Source organism: Lasioglossum baleicum, unplaced genomic scaffold, assembly GCF_051020765.1.
Source record: "Lasioglossum baleicum unplaced genomic scaffold, iyLasBale1 scaffold1807, whole genome shotgun sequence".
NCBI lineage: Eukaryota > Metazoa > Arthropoda > Insecta > Hymenoptera > Halictidae > Lasioglossum > Lasioglossum baleicum.
Genome location: NW_027470866.1, coordinates 6,151 through 25,666, shown reverse-complemented (window position 1 = coordinate 25,666; position 19,516 = coordinate 6,151). Strand labels below are relative to the sequence as shown.

The 19,516-nt window shown below is 34.1% G+C and overlaps 1 non-coding gene and 2 pseudogenes across 1 annotated transcript; 2 read left to right on the top strand and 1 right to left on the bottom strand.

The window, feature by feature from the left end:
- Positions 1 to 460: 460 nt before the first annotated feature.
- Positions 461 to 10,018, top strand: LOC143221003 (dual specificity mitogen-activated protein kinase kinase 6-like; annotated as a pseudogene).
- Positions 7,257 to 7,363, bottom strand: LOC143221005 (U6 spliceosomal RNA). Its single transcript, XR_013011714.1, has one exon. It is a non-coding gene; the product is annotated as a U6 spliceosomal RNA (small nuclear RNA).
- A 3,921-nt stretch (positions 10,019 to 13,939) lies between the features above and the next one.
- On the top strand, positions 13,940 to 17,353 carry LOC143221004 (uncharacterized; annotated as a pseudogene).
- The last annotated feature ends 2,163 nt before the right edge of the window (positions 17,354 to 19,516 follow it).

Genomic DNA, 19,516 nt, shown 5'->3' with positions numbered 1-19,516 from the left:
AATTTGCATGCTGATATTACCGCGATTAAATTCGTATTATTTGCGTAACGATGGTTCCCAGGTTCGTGCAACGAATTTCACTCCACTCATAATTCCTGGTCCTTAATTCACTGTGAAACGGGCAGGGGGGGGGGGATTCGCGTGATTCGCTGCTCGGCCATGCGACGATTTCGACGAACCCCGCGTGCCATGTAAACCACGGCCGAAAACGGCCGATGAGGCCCGATCGGTCGTGCAATGCCGGACAAATCACGGACGTTAATGTATTCAAACATCGCTATTTAGCAAAGAAATAGCAAAGTAATTTATATTTTTCATTATAGGATAATAGAATTCAGCAATCGTATCGTATGTGGGCAATTTAGAAATCTTAGCATGAACGGAATTGAGATCTTTCGTTGGTTTTTCATTTTTCAACGAGTTAACATTTAAGTTGAAGTAGGTGGGGTTTGAGTTCTCCATGCCATTGTACCCGCATGGCTTCGAGCGATCGAGTTTGGCGAGCGGTGGCCTCCTTCTGCGAGCAGGTCATGCAGCGGAAGGAGGAGGCGGAGCGGAGTCGCGAAAGGGGACCCAGATCGCGGCCGTCTCGGAAGAGGACAGCGGTTGTCGGCGAGCGCGACGCAGGCTCGTTGCTCCGCAAGCCGGCGTTAATCCGACGCGAGGAGGAAATCCCGATAACCGTCCGGCGAAGAACCTCCGACAACGAGGCGAGTCCCCGCCTCTACGCCTTCCCGTCGATCGGAGGGTACCGCGGGCGGGTCGGCCGAGGGACCGACCGTCGAGGGATCGCGGTCCAGGAAGGGTCGGTGCCGAGCGAGTGGTCTCGCGGCACTTGCTGAAGAAAGAAGAGGACTGGGCTGGGAAGCCCGAAGAGGAGCCCAGCAAGAGCTGGAGCAGTCGCAAGGAGGCACCGTGTCTTAGGTTGACGAAAAGCGATGCCTGGTATCTCGGGCCCTCCCTTGTGCGAAGAGGATGGACCACCGCAGGGGGTTTAGTGGGTAAGAATCCCACAGACCCCCGGCCTCCCCCTCAGGGGGCCGGGACAATCTTTGGATGATTCCCCCTGCGACAAAAAAAAAAAAAAAAAAAAAAAAAAAAGTGGGGTTTGAGTTATAATCGGTATGTTATCTTCGATATCATTTCTTTCGATGTTGTTTGGACAGTGCTCGGCACGGGAAGTCCTAGACCAACTCTCGTTGGAGGGAGGCGGCGGCGAATAACCAGGAGAAGACTCGCCGTCGACGTCACGCCGGCCTGCAACTATAGCCGGCGACCGGCGCCTTGGCGTCAGGAAAGGCGGGACAGGTCTCCGGTCTAGGATAGCTAGCCGCCAGGGCAAACCGCGGGCAGTCGGGTGGGGGCCCCACTGTCTCGGAGAACGCCATCGAGACGAACGGCGCCTCTTGGCGGTCGCGCGACGCCGTTGAAGACTTGTCGTTGGATTCACCGAAGAGGAGGACCGTGGAGGAAGAAGAGCGAAGAGGAGCCCGGACTTCGGCGCACCAAGGGGGTCCCGGAAGACAATGGTGCATATCGCTTCACTTCCCGGGGCTCCCCCAGCACTGGAGAAGTAGATCACCGTGGGGGTTTTAGTGGGTAGAAATCTCACATACCACGCTCTCCCCCTTCAGTTGGGTGTGGTATCTCTAGAAGATTTCCCCCACGCAAAAAAAAAAGAAAAAAGAAAATCGTGTCCCTCTTCCTACGTACGAAGCAATTTAAAAAGATAGTAGGAGAGAGTTGGAGAGAATGATACGTTGTACTGCTTGTATCATGGGTTTTATTCTATTTCGATATTATTATTACGAAAATGTTTAGTTTCACTTTGTAGCCATGTTCGACACCGATAACCTACCTAAATATGTCCGATAACCTAACCTAAAGCGCTCGCCCTTTACAGGGCAGACCCATCCGCCTGCCTATTTAATTTATTTATCGGCTTTTAATAATTCTATTTAGTTACTTTCGTGTTTTTGTTTTATTTTTGATATTCTCTATCGATTAGATTAATTTCATTATTATCATTATTACTTAAACGGTTAGGGGAAAGACCTACAATTTCTATTCCGAATAAAAATTAAACCTAAAAGGAAATCGGAGCAATAAGAAGGTATTAAGATTTTTTTATGTTTGTTTTATGTTTATACAAGTCCTTGGTTCCTTTACCGATTTCAACAATTTCTCCTTCTGAACCACAAAACTTACGAAACATTTCTCCTCCCATCTCTTTTTCTTTCAGACTTAGCTATTTAGTAAAGAATTACAAAGTAATTAATATTTTTAATTATAATATAATATTATTCAGCGAAAATATATATAATATGTCACAATTATAGAAATACTCGACAATAGCAGAAGACATTTACAATTTTGTGACACTGTAGAAGCATTTTGAAGACCTGTTATTGTTACATTTCTTCTGTTCAAAAAATCCTCGCAATGTCCGCTACTTAGGAATATAATATGGAAGTGAAATCTCTGTTTCTCGGACAAAACGTTAAGTTTCACTTTAGAAGCATGCCCTATACACGTATGAACGAGAACCTAACGCAAACACGATAACCGCATAACGTTGCATTATAAAATAAAAATATATATTTATATTTTAATATTTTTATCATTGATATGCTACTATAGATTATTTTGAAAATAAATTAAATATGAGATACAAGTATTTTAATATTTACTCATAAGAATAAATAAGTAGTTTTGCTAAAGTTGTTATTACTGAAATCATGAAAATATTTTGAAAATGTTTATTGTCTTCTATTTTCATTAATACAGTAATCGTTAATTCCCTAAATTTTATGATTCTAATATGAATTTTTTTATTACGCAAATATTTCCTTCTTCTATATAAATTAATTATTTCCGTTTATTTCAGAGTTAAACGAATAAATTTTTTATTTCTTTTTCAAATCTTTATAACAAATTCTGATGAAAATTTGTGATAAATTTAAATCTTTAAGAACAAAATATATTTTGATGACCACATTTCTACGTTATATAGAATCTTTTATGCGCATAGGAGATGATCTATTATCAAAGTATATCAATATTATTAAATTTACAGGACAATGATGCAGCTGCTTTGCAGAATTTGGAATTTCTCTTATGGCAGTTTTTTTTTCTCCAGAGATAAATAACGAGGTGGGCGGGCTTCGGTCCGTCGCCTCGCCGGTTGCTTGAGTTGGCCTCGAGGGGGCAGTGGTAAGACCATATCGCGGGTTAGGGGGCCGCCGTTTTCGGATGGTGCGACCCTCCACGGGTGAACTGCGCAAGAACAGCTAGGGCACTGGCCTGCAGAGTCAGTAGGAATTTAGAAAGCCAATTGGTAGGTGCGTGATAAGGTGACCCACGCACTGCGCTGATTGAGCGTATCCCAATCCCGCGCCCTTGGGGGCCGTGTCGATCAAAATACAAAATTCCTCTATAATCCCACCAGACTGACAGCATAATCTTTTTTTGGTGAATCTCTGCTTTTCATCGCCAGTAATTAGACTTCTCAGAAATGGATCAATTTCGTTGCGTTTCAGAAGCGAATCGCAGAGGCTAATCCATTGCGTCAAGTGAATTTCCTTAAGCTGGTGAAGGACCCATAAATCGAGTTTCTTGACATAACCGAACATTTGTAACTTTTTTTCGATGTATGTATGCGATACGTTGAGCTTTTCTGCAATATCACATGTTGCGCTAATGTAACTCGTTGCGATAATGGCCCTGATATTGATCTCATCGACTTCAATTGGATGGCCAGATCGTCGAGCATTTTTCAGTGAAAAATCATCAGAACGAAATGTGGCAAACCAATTTTAACACTGCCTTTCTTTCAAGGCTTCATTTCCATATACGGCATATAACTTCTTTTGTGTTTGCGATGCGTTCTTGCCTTTTCGGAAGTAATACAATAAAATATGTCTAAAGTGCATGTCCTGTTCTTTCATTTTTAAATTGGGATAAAAACAAAACTAAAGCACTAATCGATATAATTTTTTTACTTCTAAAGATAGAAGGTCAAACGATAAGAAAACAATGTAGGCTAGATGCTTTTACCACGTTAATAAAACAAAAGAAAGTATAAAGCCCATCTTTCGAGAAAATCCGCAATCACATAGTTGCCAACCCAATATTTTCACCACAATCATTCGTGCCGAATCCCAGCGTCGCTGAAATCCCACTAGGAGTAGAAACAAAAATGACTACAAAAACAAACGTGCGTATCCTGTCTATCTAAATGAACATTTGTAGAGTTAACACTTTGCCGTCCGCTGTCACGTTGGCGTGACTTTTGCTTGCCAATCGTTATCGACCGCTATCACGTACGCGTGACTTTTTTATCTCCGGCGGTGATGCTTAATTTCCATGTTCGTATAGGGAGATACATTGTTGCAGAGCAATGCTTGACGAATAGGGATCTGTGGTTTCAACTGTTTTACCCTCCCAATTTACTAGATTGTGTTTTATTGAAATCTTTAAATACTTTGCTTATATTGCAAACGATTGCATAAATACCATCGTTGAAGAGCAATAGAACTTACGTGAATCTCACCGGCGGCAGCGCAATGGCGATTCGAGAAATGTGCGGAAGGTAAAGTGTTAAAGTGACTTTTGTTACTTTCATCGTCCTCAGCTTCATCGCTATCATTTATGCACTTTAAATATGAAAGAAGTATGCATGAGAATAATGATTCCTAAAATAAATTAAAGAAACTTATTAAAATATTTATGTCGTCATTGATATGTTGAGATGTACTGACTTCATTTCCATATCGGTTCAACCCTATGATTGTATTTATTCTATTTACAAAATGCTTATTCAATTTATAGCTTGTGCAAGCCACATTCTTTAATATACTATATAAAGCATCTGTAACGTTGAGCGCAACAAGGAGACATGGAGTTGTAGGCCACGGCTTTTCATTTCGAATATGTGTGTAACTTAATGGTATTCGAGAATTGTATGAAGAAAAAACTAATTGCTTAGTTTTTTTAATAAGCAAACACAATGATTTAAAGAATTTCAAGTCGAATGCTCGCAATGGATGGAAGGTATCAAACGAGCTATTCTTGACCATGCAACGGCAATCATCGTCAAATGGGTTAGATTCTTCTATCTTGTTTATAAGAAATATTTTATGCTAATTCGTGTATGGCGATTTAAAGTTTATAAAATGAGACAAGCAGCGGAGGCGGGTGTTACTCTAGGATGTGCATAAATAATATTTGGCACTCTTGTAAATCTACAAATTTTCGAGAAGGGCGTCATTTACGTCGAGAGAAAAATAAAAATCGTTTCGTAATATCGAATTATCATTAACTTCCACAAGGGATAAAAATTAATAATAATAATAATAAAGAAATGAAAAAATGAAAATATAGAAAATAAAAATAAGAAGCTTATTGAATGAATAAAGGACAAAAGAAATAAGAAAGTAAAGCAAGTACGTAAGACGTAAGGAACAAATAAAAGGTTACCAGTGAGCACCAAGGCTATAACATTAAATATTTAAGACGGAGAATTTCAGGTATTATATAATTTCTTATTATTTCATTCCATTAACATGCAAATTATTGGCAATAGACTCCTTAATTCACGATATGAATATTAAAGTTGAGAGTCAAACCGTTGGAAAACGTTACCACTAATTCTAGAGTGAAAGTTTTCATCGAAGACCTATACCTTTCGAGAACCTGACCAGCTATTCCGAGAGTCAGACTGCGCATTCCGGGAATCAAACATTTGCACATTTTATATTATTAAATAATAATAAATATTTGATAAAATATAACACAATAAATAAATTGAAATACTTTTGACAATATTTTAATTTATAATATTTTCTTATTTTTAATACTTACTTTATAATAATGATCTCTATAATTGGTTCCTAATTTGCGTATATCATGTAGTTTTGTAATTGGTATCGTAGCTACATCTAAATCATCAGTGCCTACATTATTCATTATATCATTATCATAAATTTCAAAAGTCTCACTTATTTTTGAAGAAGGACTGAAGGAGCACTGTAAATAAAAAAATATTACATAATTTTAAAAAAGGAAATACTAAATTAATTTAAAAAAACATGTACTTTTTATTCCAAAATTTAAATCTAGAATTTTCAGTAAACTAAAAAATTTTATTTAAGACATTACAAGAATTTCTTAAATAAAAATTCAGATACCTCTATTTTAAAATGTTTTTATACATGATTAAAAGCAAAGACATATATTGTACATTTTATTCTTCTTACTCTTGTATAATTTACTTTATGTATGAAATAGTAATTATAGCCAATAAAAATAAGAGACACAGACTATCTCAAATATAAAAAAATATAAACCATACAAGCAACATTGTGCAATACAAAATTACCTTACAATTATCCAATTGCAAATAAATATAATAATTATTTCATTCAATTATCACAAGCAAATAAAAAATTTTAATATAAACATATTATGCATACAAAAGTTTATTGTTATTATATATATTAAATAATAGATTTTAACAACTAATAAAAGTATATAAGGAAAATAAAAATATTAAATATCACTTTTAATATATAAATTAAAAATAGAATATAAACTAAAAAACAATATGTAATTAACAGTTTCCATTTTATAACATAACAATTTATAATCATTTATAAAGTTATATTATACTTAATTCTGAAAAATTTAACCATAATTTAGGCGGCAAACATTGTTAAAAGTAAATGCGTATTAACACATTTATTCAATACTTCATATTTTTATACATATTTTTTTTGATTCATGCAATTTCTTTAAAAAATTATGATACATAAGACATTACAGACAATAAATTTTATTTGAACTTGTTAAATAAGCACTATAAACATAAACCATAATAATATCTGTTAAATATTATTTATTTATACATTACACAATTTTGGATATCAAATTTAGTAATTCGATATTGTTACTTTGTTTGAAAAAATACCTGTAAAAAGAAAAATATGCTCTTCCTTTTTTATCTTCAACGACGCCGCGCGACCACCACGCGACGACGTCCACTCTGGACTGTGATCCCCTATGCAGTCGGGCCCTCACCCGACTGTCCGCGGTCCCCCTTAGCGGCAGGTCAGCAAAGGGTGGATTCGCCAAACATAATCCCGATCACACAATCGGACTAATGTCCCGCAGGCGCAACGCAAGTCTGTGGCGCGCTCGCGGAAACCGCTTATCCACGCGAGAGCGGGTCTGATTCCTCTTTAATCGAACCTGCTCCGAGAAATGTGGAACGCCTTACGACTTTGCGTATCACCCTTCCGCAGGGGTCATGCTAATCTTCTCTGTATCGTTCCAATTTTAGTATATGTACTGTCAAAGCAAGTACTTGCCTGGAAGTAACTGATATATATATATATAAAAAAAAAAAAAAAAAAGAAGAAGAAGAAGTTGTGTCCAATGCACGCATGTTATACAAATCTTCTTTTTTTGAATGCTCACATTACACTTTACATCGAATATTTTACTGTCAATAAATAGATATTTTCATATATTTATAAACGCACCATTACTTATCCATCGCTAAACTTACCGTCACTATCACCACCACGGTTAATATGCACCGAAAATCTGACGTGGTACAATTAGGATCGTTTCGGCATAATAAGAGTTGAATAATCTATAAATTCGCTGCATATAGACTACTATGTTATAGTAATAAAGATTTTATACGAAAGTCCTTATAATAAATAATAGAATTTCATAAAAAAAGAAAAACCGTTTCACATGTAACGAAGACAGCTGATTTCATCACGCATGCGCTGCAGGCGTGTTAACACTAACCTGTCTATCTAATGATTTTCTACAGTATAATTTTAATTAAATCATAAAATAATTAATTTCTTCCGATGTATCAATAATGAAATGTCAAATGAAATGTTTTTTAAGATTTTGAATATAAAATCTAAAAATATTTGCTTTTGCTATAATGTTTTTAAAAGTAATTTTCTATAAAAACAAAAATTTCACTGCTACATGTATCTTAAAATAATACAAATGTCTATTGTACATATTATTGAACTTTATATGACTTCGAGGAATAATTGGTATAAACACTTTTAATTCGAAAAAGTCAATGATTTCAATAATCGGGGAATGGCCGAGCTACGAATAAAATTCAACGAATTAGCGTTAAAAAAATGTGACTAATATTTCGGAAACTAAAACCGAGCCGCAATTTTTGTTCAAATAAATGCTTAAATAAAATTAAGTTTATTGATACTAAAAGACAGTAAATTTAAAAAAAAACCAGGAAAGGATAAGATTTAGCGCAACGTCAGGAAAACAAACTTTTACCTGTTTTTGTTATAAATTTGGTATCAAATGTTTAAATAGAAGATTAAACATTAAAATCAATGCGCAATGAACATAGGCATAAATGCAATTCTATAGCTAATCTGTAGACTAAGACTACACAAGCTAAGCTCCCCGGGGCTCGAAAAGTTTTATCCATTCCATTTCTATTATCTCGACACATAGTGGGTTTTTGTTTGTTTCTTAAGATATCATAGTGTCAGTGAGAACTGTATATCAGCGACGTGAGATTAAACAGTCTGAGGGGTGCCGAGGAGAATCTCAATTTCTCCCACTCCTAATGATATCCATCCGACGCTTACCCTATTCTTCCCGCCAATACCACTGACAGATTCTTGACTTGTATCTTGTCATATTACAGCCATGTGTTATCACATCGAATTATTTATCTCCTTCGCATGAAATTTGAAAATTAAAATTATATAAGTAATTTTGTAATGTGTAAATCATAACGTTATGTGAAACAATTGTTATCAGAGAGAAATGTTTTTGAGAAGGTGAAATCAATAAATGAAGTTTTAAAAATATTTTTATCTTTTTATCGAGATTTGACAGTGAACAATTTTTGTAGGATAAGGTGATAGAGTATTTTATTCAAAATATTTTATTTGAAAAATGTTAATAATCCTGTTTAAAAAATGAAAATATTTTTAAAACTTTAATTGTTGATGTCACCTTCTTAAAAACATTTCCCACAGATAAGAAGTTACTTCATGTCTGACATGTTACGTTTTACATAAACTTTCATTAAAATTAGAATTATTGAATTTAAGATTTCCTTAGAAATATTGCATTTGGATATAATCAATAAAAGCACTTGCAAAGTAACTTAAACATATATATATATATGCATGGAAGTTATGGATATGAGTTTGGATAAGTTTTATACAAAAGTATAAAACTTACGCGTGGACATGCCATTCCTGAAGATATTTTAGGAAAAATTGCTTTTGCAGTAAGGCAAAGTCAATTTACCATAAGAAAGGGCATATTATTATTTTTAATATCGAATTCTTTAATTCGAATTTTAAAAATGTTTACAGATAGTAAGTGCATTGCATTATCTGTATTCACAGCTGCGAGTGATTCATAGAGATGTAAAACCTAGTCAAGATCTGTGATTTTGGTATTTCTTGTAGATTCCGTAAATTCTGTTGCCAAAACTATCGATGCTGGTTGTAAAAAACCACACATGGCTGTATGTCAAATTTTTACATAAGCTATTATATCTTTAATCTTATCTATTCAATAAATTCTCCATCATAATCTTTTTTTTAGCCAGAAAGGATAGACCCAACCTTCACAATATGACATCAGATCTAGCAACAGGGAAATTTCCTTATGAATCTTGGGTTCACTCATTTTGAGCATTTAAAACAATCTGTAAAGGCTGAAGCACCAAAGTTACCAACTGGTAAATTTTCAGCCAGTTTCGAAGAATTCATCAATAAACGGTAAATTTAATCATTTTTAATATTATTTAATACTTATTACATATAGTTCGATTAATAATTGTCTTTTTTTGTTTTTTAGTTTAATGAACGATTATACTGCCCGACCAAATTATAATCAATTATTCAAACTTGATTTTATTACAAAACATGCCAAGCAGGACATAAATGTTGTTAAATTTGTTGGAGAAATTTTAGATTTACCTGAAATGGAGTAACTAGCACAATATATTTATGTCTTTGATATGGTGTGTTATATGCCTTTTAATATAACTTCGTTTTATGTATCGAAGTTATTTGATCAGTTCTCTATATTTATCTTTATCAGTTGTATTGTTTACTTATACATGTGTCATAAGCGTATTGAAGTACAGTGTAAAACAAAATATGTGTAACTTTTGTCTAAAAAATTAGTTCTTGAAAAGTTTACTTTTTTGTTTGTTCAACACTTAACATATAAATATAATTTACATTAATAATATTTCTAGATTAGTAAACATTTTTCAAGCAGAGAGCAAAACAATGTAAATAATATACAAATATTTTTTTACGGTTTGTCATTGTAGCAATATAGTAAATAAAATCCATATTATAAAGACTTACATGATTAAATTAAATATTTCTATGTAATGTAATAATTACATTATATGCAATTATTGTAATAATATTAAAATCATGTTTTAGAGTAATTGTATCAATATAAATAACACAAACTAAATGAATGTTTACTTATAAAGTAATATGAAAGTTACATACTTTATACAAGGATCTAATTAGAAAAAATGTAATTAATTACATTTGTTAACTTATGCAAACTGTAATTATGTAAGAAATATTATTTGATAAATGTAATTATTAAACATATTGTACCACATAATCTTTGTTGTAAGTATTCAATAATTAAATAATTATCTACTTACTATAATAGTAGATCAAAACAGTAAAAAGTTAATTTTATATTGTTTTATTGATGTGATGTAGTAAATATTAATTAATTTCAATTTTGTGGAAGAATTTTCATAGGACACTAAATTTAGAAAATATATTTCTAATTTAATGAAAATGTTTATAAAATATTAATTTATATATGATTAACAGATAAATATAGAGATATTTTATAAGTATATGTTTTATGCATAGGCACAATAATATATAATGATAAACATACAATATCTGTTTGGTTCAGAATTTTAACCTTCTTTGCCATTTAATGTTCTAAATTCTTTAAACTTCTTTTAAAAATGTCACAATATAAATGCAATGGAAGAAACACTCCAACATAATAATATTTATTTGAAGAAAACAAATGTATTTATTAACATATTTTACATAGATAACGAACGACGCAATAATACAACTGCAACATCAGGTAACGACCCGCGAACACCATCACCGGTCATAATAGATCGTATCTCGGATGCATCGTTTGCGTCTATAAATTAACAATACATTATAGATACAATTAAAATTAATATAAGAGAAAAATAAAAGCTATTTATAAAATCAAAGTACTTCTAACGAATTTTTTCATTAATTTAATCTGAACTCAAAATTTATTCAGAATTAAATACAAACGCATTGCAAACGTTATGAAATATGAAACTTACGAAAATGTAGTTCATACCTATACTAAACTCTGTGCTATAAATAGAAAATATTTCTTAAATAAATAATTCCGTTAATTCGTGAAAAGATAAGCGAAGCATATTGAATAGAACAATGAATTATTATCATTATCAAAGTAATAAAGTATTCCACTGTTAGTTTTATGTTTGTGATTTTTTTTGTACGAAAGATAAAAAAATAAATATTAAAAATATCTAAAAATTATAAAAATCTTCACACGTTGTTATGCAATGAAAAATGATCTTTTATTTTGAGGCAGATGTTAAATAGCGGCCAACGATATACTTATCGATACTACTACCATCATTCTTTTCTATTTGTATCAGGCTGTCCTTGTTGTTGTCGACTCCACTGCTTGGTGTCGAAGAAGGACAACGCGGAGATGGCGATTCGCTATCGACTATAACAATGCTATCCAAAAGTTTAGCTCGCCTGTTCGGTAACATTTTTCGACCAGCTGCTGACGTTGAAATAGCACCATTTCACAATAGCCGTGCCATATCTTGTTCTATCGATAGAGGGAGTACTGTGCGTGTGGAAAATTGTTTACACTTAATACACAAATAAGCCACAACCACTCAGAGAAATGTTTATATCGAATCTATTTGAAGAGTTTTTTATCATCAAAAATTAGGAGAAAGCACGAGAGAAAAGGATCTCGCTAATGAGAAATATATGATAGATGTAAGAATTATATACTAATTACATTGTATCTGTTGGGAACGCGGGCAACGTAAGAAACGAACATTCCTATGGCTTAAAAATAGTTCCCCTCGCGGATAATTAATTAATTAGTCAATTAACATGGTCGTATCTCGATAAGCCGAAATTTAAAGGAAAATGTTGCAAGTGTTAGGTTATATAGGCTTGAACTTAGAGACTTTTTGGGATAAAAGGGATTCAAAAATCGAAAATTTGATCGATAACTAGGGAAGCTTTACAGTGGTACAACTTGTGTCCTCTTCTCTTTAACACTAGGTTTACGGACGTTTTTTGTATACCTATCTTTCTGGAGACCCGTCATAATTACGAATAACAAAGGACCACTTACTAAAAAAAAAAAAAAAATACCCTGAGTTTAATTTAAAAACAATTACAATATTAATAAATTTACTATAAGTTGATTAAATCTATTAATATCGTATAATTGGAGTAATCCATTAAAAAAATTTACGGGTCCCGTAAACCTAGTGTAATCCTATTTAAGACAATGTAGACCTTTAACAAGAGAAGTTACTCTAATATCTAATCAGTTTTGGAAAACTCTTTAGAGATTAAAAATCATATCCTGGATCTTTTTGTTTCCTAGATACCACTATTCAAACGAAGAGGGAAACTTAAATTTGAGAACGATCGAAATATTACATGCTTTGATAAGTATCATATATTTTATTTAACCTTACCCCGGCTTTGTTTGCTTTTATAAAAATTGTAATAAATCGGTAATTAAAATGGTTATATTACAATGTAACTTATATCTAATAATAGTATAATTTGGAAAGAATTTTCCGATGTGCTCAGGTCTCCTGCTGGACAAGAAAATTCAGGGTGATGGAGAAAACGCATCAACGTATCAACTGCATGAGCCGAGATGCACGGCATGAATACCACCGACGTTGAAGGGCCGGCCAGATGTTAAGTTCTAGAGGGGAAAGGAACAAGGTAAAAGTTTCCACGATAGTGGGGATGGACAGAAAACGTTAAAACGGAAGGGGGACGTGATATATTCTGCATGGGTGGACGTCGGTGTGGGTAATATAACCGAGATGCTGTTTACGGAGAGTTTTTGGAAATTTCATGAACACATCTAGTTTCCCGGTTAAATTCGAAGCGCGGCAAATTGAATCGTCCAATCGTGATAATCGAACCACCTACGTTAACTATACGTCGCCTAGTATATGCTTCATGAAAATCGAACTAACGGGAATACCTTATCTTGGAAATGTGAATAAAATAAACACTGTTTATTAATAAACACACTTTACAATTTATCAAACTTATAGATAATGCATCATTAATGCCTTGGTATGAAACTTTCTGCGCGCGAATCGATTTAAATTCCGTGTTTTACTCCATGACGTAAAATATTCAGAAACTCTCACTACAATATAATTATTACACAGCATAGTGCTGATTTGAAGAAATATTCGTATACAAGAAACTAGTTCTTATATATTTCTATAATGAACTGATAGAGGTATATCCGAAGATAAAAAACGGAAATAGAGAGAACGAATTGCGTGGCTCGAAAATCTTCAATTTGAAGATTCTCGAGAAACGTCGTACGTAGTGCAGCGCTCTGGTGACGATGAAATCATAGTGGGGATGACCCCTCCTGCCTTACTCCGCTGCGCACAACGTCATTGTGCTATGTGGTATCTGGTATATCTGGAACTATGCGCAAACCTGCTCAGTAAATACGAAACTTCCGTTCCTCTGTGCGCGTCGAAAGTGCGTAGTGAAGGAAGAAAAGTCTCGTCTCCTCAGCATCCCGTATCACCTGTCTGTCCATCATGCCGTTGAGTATTGGGGTTAACCTAAGAGTGACCGAACACTGTAGTCGGGGCGGTCGTATATACATGGAGGACAGGTTAAGCTTGGCCTTTCAGTCGACATCGAATGACAAAGATCCGGAATATGCCTTCTTCGGGATATTTGACGGCCACGGTGGCGGCGAAGTGACCACTTTTGCCAAGAATGTTTAATGAAAGCTATCGTGGAACAGAAGGATTTCTGGAGTGATCGTGTCGAGAATGTGCTTCGAGCGATCAAAGACGGATACGTGAGTACGCACTATGCGATGTGGCGAGAGCTTGATAAAAATCTTATTTGCGCTTTCTACTTCGTTATTTTTGTTATTTTAACAATCCTCGATTAGATTAGAATTTAGGATATGTAATCGGAGCTAACCTGAAAATTCGAATTCGAAGAAAAAGTTGTTAAGAGAAAATTTTCGATATTGTTAGTTTTTTTATGATCAATTAGTTTATTATCAAATGAAGAATCATAAAATCTGATTTAGCAAATCAATTTTGAAAAAAACATAAATGTTAATGAAGATCTACTCTTATGATAGACAAATGGCCAAGAAATGCATCTGGATTTCCATCTACAGCTGGGACCACAGCTAATATAGCTCTCATTCGTAAAGGCAAGATTTACTTAGGCCATGTAGGATATTCTGGCATAATAGTGGGATACCAAGTAGAGGGTGATCCACAGTGGCATGCCGAAGTTTTAACTAAGGATCATAAACCAGAAAGTGTGCCCGAAATGACAAGTGAGGCTGGTGGTAAAGTCGTTAGTATGTCTGGGGTTACTAGAGTTGTTTGGAACTGACCTCGTGTAGGACACAAAGGACCAGTTCTTAAATCGACTCACACAGATGAAATTCCTATTCTTGCTGTTGCTAGATCTTTAGGTATATCATCATTAATATATTAAAAGAAACCCATAAAGGTATATAAATCATTAGTTGATTAAAAATCTTGTGTTTCATAGGTGATCTTTGGAGTTATAATTCTGAATTGAACACATTTGTTGTATCTCCAGAACCAGATGTTAAAGTAGTTGCAATTGATGTTGAATCACATTGTTGTCTTATTTTTGGAACAGATGGTTTATGGAATATCATAGCACCTCAAGATGCAGAGCTATTGTTCAGGCTGCAGGTAGACAGAATGAGGAACATCTTATTGCTTCTCAACAAACATGTAATGGGGTATGTTTAGCATATTAATTACAGTAAAATGTTAGATATATATGAAGATGTAGTTCTAATGGTTATTTTAAACAGCAAGCTGACAATGTTCAACTATGGATAAACCCTTAAAAAAGTCTGGTAGATAGAGCATTGAAAAAATGCTTATCAAAACGACTATGTTCAATTAATACAAGCGTGATTACATTAATGCTAGATCGAACAGGCCCATCTCGTAGTGAGGTATGCGTTATTAAAAATAGTAAAAAATATTCTTGAAAGATTGAGAATAGATGTTATAAAATGAAGTTGATTTTTCTTATGGAAATATTAATAAAAATAATCTGTTATTAAATGAACACCTGTCTTCTTTTAAAAGGTTTTGCTGAGCCAGAAGGAATGAGTTGTAACAGATAATATTATTTATACGCCTGCACCTACAATTGCTGATATTCCAGAAAAAACATAATTATAATCCTGGTCCTCCAAGCATATCAAGACCTTTCCTGATAATAACTCATAATACTGACCTCAAAAAACCAACTATCTCTGATGAGGTTAAGGAAAATAAAGAGGAATCAAATTCAGAAGATATATCACTTGTAGAAAAAATAGATGAAAATCACAATCAAAAGAATGAAATACGAACGAATATCAAGGAAACTTCTGTAGAAGAAAATCTTCAAGTTGCAAAAACATCAAGTAGTGAAATATTTGAAAAAAGTATAGAAGTAGATAATATCGATCTTGATACAATATCAACTGAAAGTGTTAAAGAACAAACAAAAACGACAAATGAACCGCACGATATACTAATTCAAGAAAAGAATTCGATATCCGAAGTCACCTGAAATAGAAAATAATGTGATACACCATAGTGCATTTTCTAGTGAATGTGATGATACACACACTTCCACAGTTGTTACTAGTAACACGGGGAGCAACGATGTTATGTCGGGTAATACTGTTCGTAGTAAAAACGAAGTAAAAACTAATGTATTAAATGGATCACGCTATAAACAGCCCATATTGTTCTCTGCTTCAAGGAAGGAAGTCAGAAGTGCAAGAAGGCACAGTTTAAATGCATATTTACGAAATACTCTCGTGGATGCGGGTTCGTTAGAATCGAAAACATATATAAACTCTAGGCTTAAGTCGCGTAGTACAAAAGTGTCTGTGGCGGGGAATGCGGCAGTGGAAAGTGTGAGTAACTCTGCAAATAAAACAAGCGGTAGTATTGTTGGTACTAAACGAAGACACACTACAATATGACAGAGTGTAGTTAATACGGTCGAAGAATCGTGTATATTACGAGAGCCATGCATTAAAAGCACACGTTTGGAGGATCGTCCGAACCCGGGTTGACGAGAATAATCTAGCGGATCAGGCTACAAAAGATACAAATAATAGTTTGGGTTGGCCTACCACGGAATTCAACATTAAACGTGCTACGGCTGGTGCTACAACTGTACCTGTACAGGAAAGACTATCTTCGCTTAATAATTTTCAAGAAAATTTGGGAAAGAAAGCTACGCCAGTGAAGGCTATCAGATGACCGTCTATTAAAGGTCTGTTGAAACAATTGTGGACTGCTAGTCTTGGTGCAGGAGAGTGGGATGAAGGAAGAAGTAATAGTTCGAGTAATTGCACCGAGTAGAGGATAAATCGGATTATGTCTATTATAGGTTTTTCGGATAGTACAACTGTTCCGCAACGTTGGCTCTGGTCGGTTTTTTTCATTTTTTTTTTTTTTTCGCGCGTAATGAGTTATATTTACACACGGTATTTTCGCAATTTCTTACATGGTATTTATATCTTTTTTATTCCAGGTCGGATAGACCTTTGACACACTATACACGCGGCGATACCTGTAAAAACGTTGCGTTCACGTAATGTAGACATAACTGGTCACACGATATCTGCACAATTACTACATCAGTATGGAATGGTAAAGCAAAAGTCGGCTTTCATTGCCGAGTAAATTGAAGCAGCCTAGTAATAATGGATTTCTACAATCAAGTAGAACAAGGACTTCCTCCTTAACGTCCAATATAAAGCAAACTAACAGTAATACTGGGAATGGAGCTTGCTCTACGATTAGTCCTACAAATACGGGATGTAATTCTAGTTCCGGAATGGCTAAGAAAGTTAAATCACCTTATAATCCAAGTGCTAGATCATTAAGCACACGTATGAAGCATCTCGTATGAAGCGCCTTGGAAAATGAGTTAAAATAACGTACATTAATTATATTACTTGTTACATTACACAGGGTATTATTTCTTACCCTTATTTTTTTATTTACTTCGCGTCTTGCTTTTCATTTTCACGGGAAGATATAGCTAGTTGAAAAAGAATCTATTCTCGTTTGTAAATTATTAAGTAGGAACACTTCTATTGAAATCTTTTTTCTTTGTGTTCTCTTAAGAATATGATTTTGAATTTTATGGTATTATTTTAAGATAAGTTAAATTTGCGTATAGACAAAACCACGTACGAAATGTACTTCAGGATACTGTAAAATAGTAAATTCTCGTCCGTGTATTGCAATCTTATTTTATAATGTGATATCGTTAAAAATCTTTGTTAGTGAATATTTAACGTTATGATAAGATTATTCTCGAGACAATTTTTAGTTGAGAAATTTTCCATAATTATATCATGATATAGGAGAATTTACTTAGTCTACGAATTACGAATTATATAACCAGATGAAAGAAAAGAAACAATTATATCAAAGAGTAAGGAAGAGTATGACATAAAAAGAAAAGAAAGAAAATAATGACACGTGCCTACAATAGTAATTTTGTGTGTGTGTGTGTGCGTGTGCAAAGTGTATTAATATATCATGGATCAAGGAGAAAACACATTTTTCATTATCATAACAGAAAGACAAGTACATGCAATACAATAGCACAATGTATACATATATACAAACACATGTAAAATAAAAACACGTATATTTATAAGTTGTCTATATACGTGTAGATATAAGGAAGATTTAGATGATTGTGCTCATAGAAGAAATAAGAAAATTTTGGCTAGCGCTTATTTATATACATGAAAAATTATAATATACATAGAATGAAAGAATGAGATGTGATGATTTGAATATATATATATACACAGATACGGTTTAATCGGATTTTTCTTTTTCTACGTGATTTCATGATATTTATAGGCATTTACACAAGTATACCTATACATGTTAATTATATACCATATATAACAATGTACATGCTAAATATTCGTTAAACTTATACCAATAATAAATACTTTTTTTTGGTTTTAAACCATCATTATTCATAGATATAGTGTCAGTGAAGAAGAATTAAAATGTAAATAGAAATACAGGAAGCGACAGAATATGTCGGCATGTCAATTTGACGGCTGGATTGCTCCAATTATACGATATTAATAGATTTAAGGAACTTGTATTAAATTTGTCTGTATTTTGTTTGTTTTTAAGTTAAATTCGTGGTGTTTCTTTTTAAGAAAATATGTTTATGTGGTATACAAAAAAGGCCGTAAACCTAGTAGCCTAATCATAAACCTAATCGTTAATAGCTATATTGGGTTCGGGAAACTCAGAAATTGGAACAACCTAAACGCGAAGTGGTATGATATTTAATGAAGATTAGAAATTTGGATAAATTTACAGATTTATTCTTCCAGCCACTGATTCCTTTAAAAGAACTGTTTAAATGAGAATGGTGGATTAAAAATCATGGTATAGTCTTAGACAGAAACTATTAGAAGGACTGACGTTGTATATTTATGAATCGGAGGTTTATCTTCTTTAACTTGAATAATCACCTAGCAACTAGGATGGGAACAATGGCCAACACAGCGTATAATTATTTTAAAACGATGGAAAACAAATAAAATAGAAATTACCGAAATCTAAGCAGCACGTTCTCAAAGTATGTTCAGAATGAACTTGGGAACATAGGTAAGAGTAAATAGGTATCATAACTGACATTGATCGCGAAAGGGTTAAAATCAAGTGAATGGACAATCAGCGTAATTCCATCGAACATTGCAGCACGCGTCGTTTGCGGAAAATGAAGCGATCTCCGGCGCAATTACACGAGCGGTAACGAAGATTTATGTACATAGGTAGACATTCAGCCGGAAACGTCGACTAATCGCCTTGGTTATACAACTGGCATACCTGGACGGCAGAAAGCGCGGATTTAATTAAAACTAGTAGCCCACGGTGAACATATTTTCCGAGAGAGGATACGCCCTCCTCGTACTCGCTACACGGACACGGCCGAGAACTTGAAGGGTGTTGCGCATCCGGCATTCTGCGTGATGCCTCTGGCCTTTTTCCACCACGAGATGAGAAATTGTCTAACACGTAACCGAATTTTCAATTTCCCCACAA